The sequence below is a fragment of the Stegostoma tigrinum genome, chromosome 13, assembly GCF_030684315.1.
Source record: "Stegostoma tigrinum isolate sSteTig4 chromosome 13, sSteTig4.hap1, whole genome shotgun sequence".
Lineage (NCBI taxonomy): Eukaryota > Metazoa > Chordata > Chondrichthyes > Orectolobiformes > Stegostomatidae > Stegostoma > Stegostoma tigrinum.
Window position 1 is genome coordinate 33,899,692 of NC_081366.1, and position 11,473 is coordinate 33,911,164.

Consider the following 11,473-nt stretch of genomic DNA (forward strand, 5'->3'; position numbering starts at 1 on the left):
TTGTGCAGTGCATTTCGTAGATAGCACACACTGTTGCAGCAATGGAGGGAGTGAATGTTTGTGGATGTGGTACCAATCAAGGGGGCTGTTTTGTCCTCAATGGTGTCAAGCTTCTTGAGAGTTGATGGAGTTCCACTCACCTAGACAAGTAAGAAGTATTCCATCACAGTCCTGACTTGTGCCTTGTAGATGATACAGATGCTTTTGGGACACAGGAGGGAAGTCAATCACTACATATTTCCTACCCTCTGACTTGCTGTTATAGCCACTTTACTTATATGGTGAGTCCAGTTCAGTTTATGGTCAATAGCTGATGATAATAGGAAATAAATGCCATTGAATATCAAGGTATGATGGTTAGATCCTCTCTTATTGGAGATGGTCATTTCCTGGCACTGTTTAGTGTGAATATTGCTTCTCGTGCATCAGTCCAAGCCTGAATATTATCCAGGTCTTCCTACATTTTGATATGGACTGCCTCATTATCAGGGTAATCATGAATGATGCTGAACTTAGTAAAATGATCAGTGAACATTCTCAATTCCACCCTTATGATAGAGTGAAGATCATTGATGAAGCAGCTGAAGCTGGTTGGGGCGAGGGTGCTATGCTTTTGAACTCCTGCAGTAATGCCCTTGAAATGGGATGACTGATCTGCAACAAGTCAGGTATGGCTCCAACCAGTGAAGAGTTTTCTGCCTGATTCCCATTGATTCCAGCTTTTGCTAGGGCTCCATGATTCCACACGTGGTCAAGTGCAGTCACTTTCACCTCACTTCTGGAATCTAGCTCTTTTGTTACTGTTTGTACCAGGGCTGTAAAGAGGTCAGGAGCTCAGTTTGTTGGAACTCAAACTGAGCATCAGTGCTCAGGTTATTACTGAGCAGCTGCTGCTTTATAGCACTGTTAATGACATGTTCCATCATTTTACTGCTCATTATGAGTAGATTGATGCCAGGTTGGAGGATTTGACCCTTTTTTTTTGTCTTACCATTGTCTTGGGCAATGATCAGGCAACTTCTAGTATTGTAGCTTTATGGAGCTTGATGGGGTGCAGCAAGTTCTGGAACACTATCATGTCAGGTCCCATGCCTTTGCAGTGTTTAGTGCCTCCAACCATTTCTTAATATCACATGGAATGAATCGAATTAATGGACGTCTAGCATCTGTGATGCTGGGGCCATTTGCAGAGGCCAAGATGACTCACCACTTTTGGCTGAAAACTTTTGCAAACGCTTTAGTCTTGTTTTTCACATTAATGTGCTTGGCTCCCCCATTGCTGGGCGTCCTCCTCCAATGAGATGTTTGTTGTGCACTATTATTCATGACCGGACATGGCAGAATTCCAGAGCCTTGATCTGGAGGCCTTGTACAAGATCTTTGTATCCTCATTAGCCACTGCAGAGGCCCCGGATGGCTGGTGAATAGCTAATGTTGTTCTTCTATTCAAACAGGGAAATAGGGATAATCTAGGAAGCTATAAACTAGTGAATCTCACGTCGGTGGTTGGGAAGCTATTGGAGAGAATTCTTAGAAATAGAATTTATACACATTAGGAGCCCTGCAGGAAAAGCATGTCCTAATTTGAGACAGTCATCATGGGTGTGTGCAGGGTAGGTCATGTCTGACTAACTACACTGAATTTTTCAAGGAGGTGGCAAAGGTGAGGGTAGAGCAATGGATGTTTGCTACATGGATTTTAATAAGGCTTTCAAAAAGTTCCCTCATAATAGGCTCATCCAGAAGATTAAGATGCAAGGGATCCATAGCGATTTCTCCACGTGGATTCAGAATTGGCTTGCCCATAGAAGGCAGAAGGTATTCATGGAAAGATGTTTTTCAGGCTGGAGGTCCATGGCTGGTGGTGTTCGACAGGGAACTGTACTAAGAGCTCTGCTGTTTGTGATATACATAAATGACTTGGATGAAAATGTAGCTGGGTTGGTTAGTAAATTTGCAGACAATAGTGTAGAAGGTTGTCAAAGGATGCAGCAGGATATATATCAGTTACAAATATAGGGGAAGAAATGGCAGATGGAGTTTAATCCATGTTAAGTGTGAGGTGCTGCACTTTGGGAGATCAAATGTTAAGGACAAGTATACAGCTAATGGCAGGACCCTAAACAGCATCTTGGGTTCAAATCCATACCTCCCTGAAAATCACCATACAGGTAGATAGGGTGATAATGAAGGTATCTAGCATGCTTGCCTTTATTGGTCAGGCTAAAAAATTGCATGTAGTGTTCAGGGATGTGTAGATTAGGTGAGTTATAGGGGGATTGGTCTAGGTGGGATGCTCCGTGTGTCAGTGTGGACTTGTTGGGCTGAATGGCCTGTTTCTACATTGTAGGGATTCTGTGAAATAATCTATGAATTGAGTACAAGAGTCAGAATTTCATGTTGTAGCTTTATAAGACTTTGGTTAGGCCACACTTAGAGTACTGTGTTCAAATCTAGGCGCCACATTGCAGGAAGGATGTGGAGGCTTTTGACAGGGTGTAGAAAAGGTTTACCAGAATGCTGCCTGAATTAGAGGATATGAGCTATAAGGAGAGGCTAGAAAAACTCAGGCTGTTTTCTCTGAAGCAGTGGAGGCTGAGGGGAGACCTGATAGAAGTCTACAAAATTGTGAGATGCAGAAATAGAGTTGAAATATCTAAAACTAGGGGGCATACATTTAAGGTGAGAGGAAAAGTTCAAATGTGAGGGGCAAGTTTTTCATACAGGGAGTAGTAGGAGTCTGGAACATGCTTTCAGGGCTGGTAATGGAGGCAGATATGATAGTGGCATTTAAGGCACTTCTAGGTAAATGCATTAAAATGCAAGGAATGGAGCAAAATGGACCAAGGTCAGGCAGAAGGGATTAGTTTAATTTGGCATCATGTTTGACACACATCGTGGGCCAAAGGGCTCATTCCTGTTCTGTGTTCTATTTGTTGCTTAGTTCAGTCTATCTTTGGTACTTATAGTATTTGGTATGCAAATTGTCCAGTTTTGAAGCTTCATCAAATTGACATTTAATTTTTAGCTATGCTTGAGTGCCACTTCTGACATGCCCTTCTCGACTCTTTATTTGATTATCGATGGTACCCTAGTTTGATGTTACTGGTAGAGTGGGTGATATTGTGGAGCACGAAGTTGGAGATGTTGTTGGAGTACAATTATGCTGCTGCCATTAGTTGACACTGCCCCATGGATGCCTCGTCTTGAGTTGCTAGGTTTGATTGAAGCCTATCCTATTTCACACAGTGACAATGTCACACAACACAATGGAGGATATTTTCAGTGTGAAGAATGTGCAAGTCCTTCATCTCCACAAAACTGTGCGGTGATCACCCCTGCCAATATTGACTTAGACCAATAAGCCTGGAGTAGGCAGATTGGTGCTGTTGAGGTCATGTTTGTTTTTCCTTTGTATTGATTCCCTTACGATTGGCAACAGTTGATGCAATTGAATGGTTTGCTAGGCCATTCCACAGGGTCGTTAAGAGTCAGTCACATTACTGTTTTCCTGGAGTCAGGTGTAATCCAAGCAAGATAGGTCTACATTAGTGGACCAGATCGCATTTAATGATGATCTAATTAGACTTAAAATTCTAGTTTTTATTTAAACAGTGAATTCAAACTCCACAATCTGCCACTGTGAGATCAAATCCAGGTCCCCAGAATATTACTTGGGTCTCTGGGTTACCAGTCCACTAACAACACTACTAGGCCATCAACTCCACCCTATGTGAATATGCAGAGAAAAGGCTATCAGACTCTGAAGACCAGGACTTGAAAGCAATAGTTGAGTTAAACTTATATCTGAGATACAGAAGGGAATTATCTCTGGCATTTTAATACTGTAAATGAATGCCTTTGGAATAAAGATATTTTATTGTGTTTTAATGTCTTTCAAGTAGTATAAATTTCTTAGTTTATTCTATTTTTTCTTAATTTATTTTATGTAATAAGCTTCTGTTCTATTATTAAGCTAAGTCTGAAGCATTGTTTGCTTGTGTTTCAGTGAAAGATGACCTTGTTAAGTAAACAAAAAAATATGATTTATCAAGCCAAGTTTCAGTCTGGGATACGACTCATCCAGTAATAACACCAGTTATGATCAAAAACCACTACATAAATGCATTCCTTTGTTCATGTCCAGCAAACTATTGTACTATGGGAAGGGTATCAAAGGTCTAAACAGGGCACCCTTCCTTTTCTAAAGCATTCCAAGCTTAGAAAACTCTTAAAGGGATAAGCAGAGTAGATACATAAATTAAGTTTCCTTCGGCTATGAGGTCTGGCACCAGGTGGCACAGGCTCAAAAGAAAAGGCTAGCCAATTAGGACTCTCATGAGGAACAACTTCTTCACTCAAAGAGGGATAAATCTTTACATTCTCTACTCCAAGGGTTGTGGAAGTTTAGTCATTAAGTAAGTTCAAGACAGAGATCAATGGATTTCTAGTTAGTAATGACATCAAGGAATATGGGAACAGTATGGAATATGGCATTGAAGAAGACAATCTGGCATGATATCGAATGATAGAGCTGGCTTGAAGGGTTGAATGGCCTACTCCTTCTCATGTTTCTGAAGCAACACCTGACTATGGAGATGCTCTATGTGGTTGACCACCCATGTTGAGTTTTCAGTGATTACACGCTTTATGTGGATTCAAAAAGCTACAGCTACAAATTTTTGTATTCCTTCCAACAAATGAGTGGATTATTGCTGTCAGTCAATCCTGGCTGGAAGCTTTCAAGGCATATACAAATACATACACACAAAGGATATGATCTTAAGAAACTCTGTACTTGATAACCACTGCACTTTGGTTCCTCTGCATCACCAAGTTGATGTTGATGTCGTACACTGCAAGTGCATATTACATTAGCATGAGTACCATGCCCCAGTTTGCTGCAAATTGATCCATGCAATTTGATCCATTGGTACAAAAGCTATTATGAATAATGCACCTGGATTTGAATAATTAATAAATTGATTTTTCTGACTAGATTAAGTGTATATTTAAGTGCAATTCAAATGATGTATCTAAATATCATAGAAAGATTGCTATAATTTCCATGATTTATTTTAGACACTTTGATATTCATCCTAAAGTCATTCTTTTGGCTAACTCCAAGTTGTAGCATGGTTTTTGGAGGATTTGTTGTCATTGACATCTAGCAAGTTGCCTCACCCCAAATTCATCTCATGAATTACTTACCATGCAGCTATGACATCTCTCATGTCCAATTTCGCCCCCCCCCATCCTACCATGTACCTGGATCAACTCACCAGCCAGTAAAATTCACTGGCATTTCTTTAGCCTGTACCATTTTTAAAAGCAAGTTGAGCACCAGGCCAAACACTGTCAGTTCGGAGCTGCCTTGCATGGTTGCTACCATTTGACCTGCGTTTTGCAGACAGGGAAAAAATAAGTGCCTAGCTTTGCAGGAAGGGTTCTGGAAACAGTGCTGAATAGGACAGTGCTGATTCAGGATTTGCCGTTTCTCTAGCACCAGCAATGGAGTCCACAACACGAATATTAGCCTGGCCTATGATTGGCTCCTAGGTTAATGCAGTCTCAGCTGAATGGAGCAATGCCAAGCACTGTAGAAAGAAAGTCAATGTTCTTCTTCACTCTATTATTGCAAGTGCCACTATCTTTTTTCTGATATCTCACCTCTGCCACTGTCCCCACCTCCCATCAAAGCTTATGCTCCTTCATTCTCTCTATTGTGCAACATCTTCCCAATTGCTTTCACCTGCCCCAAGCCCAACCTGACAGCATTAATCCTGTATGCCCTCTGCACAGCCTGCCTACACATTTGCTCAGGACAATTCCCCACCTGTATCAACAGTGATAGTTATGCCATCCGATTTCATCTCCTGTGATATTTGCCATTCTCTAATTCTACAAAAAAATTAGCTCAAAATAAGGCAGAAAGAGTCAAGACACGTGGTGAGCTGCCCACATTCAGCTTGTCACCACTTATGTGCATCTTGATATTGATTGTCCTGAGGTATGCCCAGACTGGTATCAGGGGCTGCCCTTAACCTATGAGAATCACTGAGGTGAGGCTACCCCTCTTCATTGATTGAGGTCTGCACTGAAAGGCTTTGCAAGACAGCAGTGTTAAGAACCTGATATCTCTGGCTGAGGGAGAAAAGTGCACACAGGCAGGCAGGGATCCTCTGAGCAAACAGGTTGGGTCACTGTGATTGAGTGCTATGACAGCAAGTGAACAGCTGAGAAATGCAGATAACAAGGTGTAGAGCTGGATGAACGCAGCAGGCCAAGCAGCATCAGAGGAGCAGGAAGGCTGACGTTTCGCGCCTAGACCCAGCCTTCCTGCTCCTCTGATGCTGCTTGGCCTGCTGTGTTCATCCAGCTCTGCACCTTGCACCTCAGATTCTCCAGCATCTGCAGTTCCTACTATAGCTGAGGAATGCAGCCTGATCCTTTCCATAATATGGGTATGTGTTCCTGAGTGCACAGTGTCTTTGCTGCAGCATTATAATGATAGTTGCAGGCCAGCTTAAGGTTCTTAATGGAGTGCAGAACTGTCCTCTAAGTAAATTAGAGATGTGCCAGGAGGGTTCTCAGAGATTGATAATGTCTGAGGTCATAGGGTGCATGTGTCCAGTGCCCATGGGCCACACTGAAATCTAAGTGGTTTCCAACAAGGAGATCATTTGAAGCACGCAGCCAACTGAATCCACCATATGCTCAGGACCAAAAACAAAGTTGCTGGAAAAGCTCAGCAGTCTGACAGCATCTGTGAAGGCAAAAAACAGAGTTAATGTTTTGGGTCAAGTGACCCATCCTCAGAACAGAGGTGCTCACTCTGATTTCCTTGTCAAGTTTTCCAGACGTCTAGCTTCTTTGGCGAATTTGCTGAGATGTGAGTCTGAATATTAATGAATTGAATTGTGCTGTTAACAAGGCAATTTAACAAGTGTTAGTCCCTATCAATTGGCATTTTACTGTTGCCTGGCATTAATGACAATTGTGAGGAGCATAAAAGTTGATGTGAGATGATGTCAATATCAAGATGGGCCTCACTGCACTTTTTACCCAATTCTCTCACGTCTCGCCATAGCTCTTGGCACTCAAACCCCTATATGTTTTCACTTAATGTCTTGTAACTGTTGGTGTTAAATTTTAAAAATGGTGACTTTATTAAAGACAAATATATTAAATATTAGTTGACCAGTTTCCAAATCATTTTTCATTCCTTCAGTTTATTTGATGTCTGTCACACCCCAAGAAAATTAGCAGCTGCTACAAATTGATTTAAGTTCAGTTATGTTACCTGCTGAGGTACTGCATGATAACAAAGTGTGGAGCTGGATGAACACAGCAGGCCAAGCAGCATCTTAGGAGCACAAAAGCTGACATTTCAGGCCTAGACCCTTCAACAGACCCATTCTGATGAAGGGTCTAGGCCCAAAACGTTAGCTTTTGTGCTCCTGAGATGCTGCTTGGCCTGCCATGTTCATCCAGCCCCACACTTTGTTATCTCAGACTCTCCAGCATCTGCAGTTCCCATTATCTCTGAGGTACTACATGAGATTTGTTACATTAAAGGTGAAATCAACAAAGCAGAACATTCCCTCATTAATTCTTCTGATAAAAATAAATAAGCAAAAATGTGAGAATTGGCCACTGATCTCCACAGCTGCTGCGTAAGTTTTTAGGTTTTTAATGGGTTAATGCTGAGGAGTGCATTAAGCATCACCCAAAATGATGATGCCATACAGACTTGGAAATGGGAAAAGCTCTAGAGATCAAAAGAGCTAGACCTACCATCTAGGTCTCCCTAAAAGGTTTAGTAACAATGTACCAGTATAATTTGTAGAAAAGTTACCGTTGTCCGAGAGGACCACAGGACTGCTCTGATTAGAGAGAGGCAACTGCTGATGAGTTTAGCTTCGGGGTCACCATGCCTCAGGTAAGGGACAAGGGTGAGAAGTTGTGATCTTCATGGTAACCCCAACTATACCTTACACCTGATTGCTAGCATACAATAAACATTGTATGTTTAAGACAAGAGCCTCGTCTCATTAGTTTACCATGTGATTTTCCTCGGTCACAATAGAACAGTTAGTCCTTTAAAGCCAAACCTTAAAAAAAAGGTAGTGGCCACAAATCTACCCGATGCTTCTTTCACCAAGGAGATTGCGGTGATTGTCCATGGTAAAGCAAAGTAAGCTGTGCTGTGGCTTTGGATGCGCTTTGAAGGAATCTTCTGACGCAGCATTAATAGAGTTACTATTACAGACAGTCAGCAGCTGGAAAGGTAGAACTTTCAACAAACTGCAAAAGAGAAAAACATGGCAAGATTCTACAAGGCAGAATTTTTAATTGCTTATGAAAAACATTTCAGATCTGGTAAGTCATGGGGAGCAGTGAGTGTGAGTGAGTAACTCCATTGTTCTGGAAGACGAGCCACTCCTAGGCAGTTACAGATTGGGTCAGGTGCTGGTGGTCTGTGGGAGCAATGTCGAATTGGTGTCCAGCCGGTCAGTGAACAGATCTCGGAAGCTCCAAGAATAAAGTTTGAAATCTCTGGTGGGGAAGGCAATGGCTTTAGAAAATGACATAGCTACCACTGGAAAGGCTAGAAGTAAATAACATACTCATAACTCAGATCAAGTATTGCCAGTTTAGCAAACAATACCCACAAGGTACAATTACAAGAGGGGAGATCAAGAGTCACCGAAGCAATTAAAAGTTAGATTGCATGCCTGGGGACATTAAAAAGCCAGAAGTAAAATGATAAAGAGGCAGGACAGAAGCCTAAGCAGGCAGTGTCTAATGGAAGAAGAAAATTAGGATACTACTGAAGCTGCAGAAGTGTGAAATCCATAATTTACACTACTGTAAGAATGGAAAAAATTTGGGACTCATCCATAAACAAAAACATAAGGTGACAGAAATTATTAGTAGCATTGGAGTCAGTGCAAATCATTGAGGAAATCTATTAATGAGTATGTGATTCATCTTAAAGAGTTGCAAAGACAGGGATTCATTTGGCAAAGGCTGAAGAGATCAGGACTGCCTTTAATGCCAGAGACTGCAGGATACATTCAGGAGAGATGTTTAAGACAACAGAACGATCCTTAAAGCCACAGGCATCAGGGATTCATTCAGTAAAGCTGTTAAAGAACACAGGAATTTTTAGCAAGTTGTGAAATGTTTTCATTTTACTTACAGAAAACAGGAATTTTTTTTATTCATTCCTGGGACATTGGCATTGTCGGCTAGCCAGCATTTACTGCCCATCCCTAGATGCCGTTGAGAAAGTGGCGGTGAGCTGCTTTTTTGAACCTCTGCAGTCCAAGTGCTGTACGTTGATCCAAAATGCCATGAGGGAGGGAATTCCAGGATTTTGACTCAGCAATACTGAACCTTCACTGACAATTATCCACCATTAGATTATCCATTTATCTCTTCAGGTTTTAAACTAAACATAGGCATGTTTAATGAAAAAAAACCTACCTATTTACATTAAACCTACTTCCGAGGATACACTCTTCGTCTGAATCACATTATATTTAACAAAGGAACAAGTGCTCCTGTAGGTAATAATGTGATGAGCCTTTTCAATGTTTACGATACTGCAACGTGTGCTGTAATACAGTCTTTTTTAAAGTGAGAATATATCATCTTTAATTTTAAAAACTTTTCCCAGAATTGTGACTCTGTGAACTTAGATCTGCACGTGTGATATGCTTAATTTCCCAAGTTGAATCAGTAATGCTCATTTACTTAACAGTTATTCAGTTAACAGTATTCAGCTCTGAGTTAGGTTTTGGTACATTCTCTATATCAGAGACCTAAGGGTTGCAGTACTGAGAGACTGCTGAACTATCACAGCTGCTGTTTTAATGTACTTTTATTGAAGGTGGGGATAACAGCTCAGGAACAGTAAACAGATGCTGCTGCTTCCAGGCTGAGGAATCTGTTGGAGATTTTTTCTGTGGAATTAGCAATAGATCTGGAGGATATATGAAGATAAGACCACAACACAAAGGAGCAGAGGAAAGCCCATCAAGTCTGCTCCGTAATTCAATGAGATCATAGCTGATCTGATAATCCTCAACACCACTTTCCTACCTTTTCTCTTGAATGATTAGACATCTGTATCGCAGCCTTGAATATACTTAACAATCCAGTCTCCATAACTCTCTACAGTAAAGAATTCCACAGATTCATTACACTCAGAAAAGCATTTCAAATTCCTCCTTATCTCAGGTTTGAAATTGATTAATCCTTACTCTGAGATTATACCCTCTGATCCTCAACTCTTCCACAAGAGGAAACAATCTATAAGACTGTAAGACATAGGAGCAGAAGCAGGTCATTCAGCCCAATGAGTCTGCTCTGTCATTTAGACTGATCTGATAATCCTCAACTCCACATTCCTGTCTTTTTGCCATAACTGTTGATTGCTTTACAGATTGAAAAACGTGTATCTTACCCTTCAATGTATTTAATGACATAGCCTCTGGTCTTCTATGGTGAAGATTTCTGAAAATTCACTAACCTCTGAGAGAATAAATTCCTCCTTATCTCTACCTTAAAAGGGCAACCTATATTCAGTGACTGTGCCCTCTGATCTTACAGTCTCCCATAACCTTTCTATATCTAACCTGTCTATGGAATTCACTGCCATGGAAGGCTGTGGAGGCCAGATCATTGAGTACATTTAAGACTGAGGTAGATAGGTTCTTGATTATCAAGGGGATCAAGGGTTATGGGGAGAAAACAGGAGAATGGGATTGAGGAACTTATCAACCATGATTGAATGGTGGAGCAGACCAGCTGGGTGGCCTAATTTCTGTTCCTTTGTCTTATGGTCTGTCAGTCTTATATGTTTCAATAAGGTCTCCTCTCACTTTCCTAAATTCTGATGAATAGAGGCCCAACCTACCCAATCTCTCCTTATAAGTAAGTTCGTCCATACCCAGGATGACCTGAATGAACCTCCTCTGGACTGACTCCAATGCCACTATATCTTTCCTTCAATAAAGGGAACAAAACTATGCACAGTAATTAAGCTGTGGTCTGACCACTGCAATATATAGATTTAGCAAGACTTATTTACTTTTATACTCTATTCCCTTTGATATAAAGGCCAAATTCCATTCGCCTACCCTATTACCTGCCAACCTTGTATGCTAGCTTTCGACATTTGTGCATGAGGGCTACTAAATCCCTCTGTGCTATAGCTTCCTGCAATTCTTCTCCATTTAAATAACATTCTGCTCCTCTTTTATTCCTTCTCATGTTCATAACCTCACATTTTCCCACATTACATTCTATCTGCCAAACTTTTTACCTACTCACTTAACCTGCCTGTATCCATCCATAGACTATGTCATCTTGACTTCTTGCCTTTCCACCTATTTTTGTGCCACTTGCAAACTTGGTCTATAGGACATTCACTCTCCTCATCCAAGTCATTAGTATATAATTA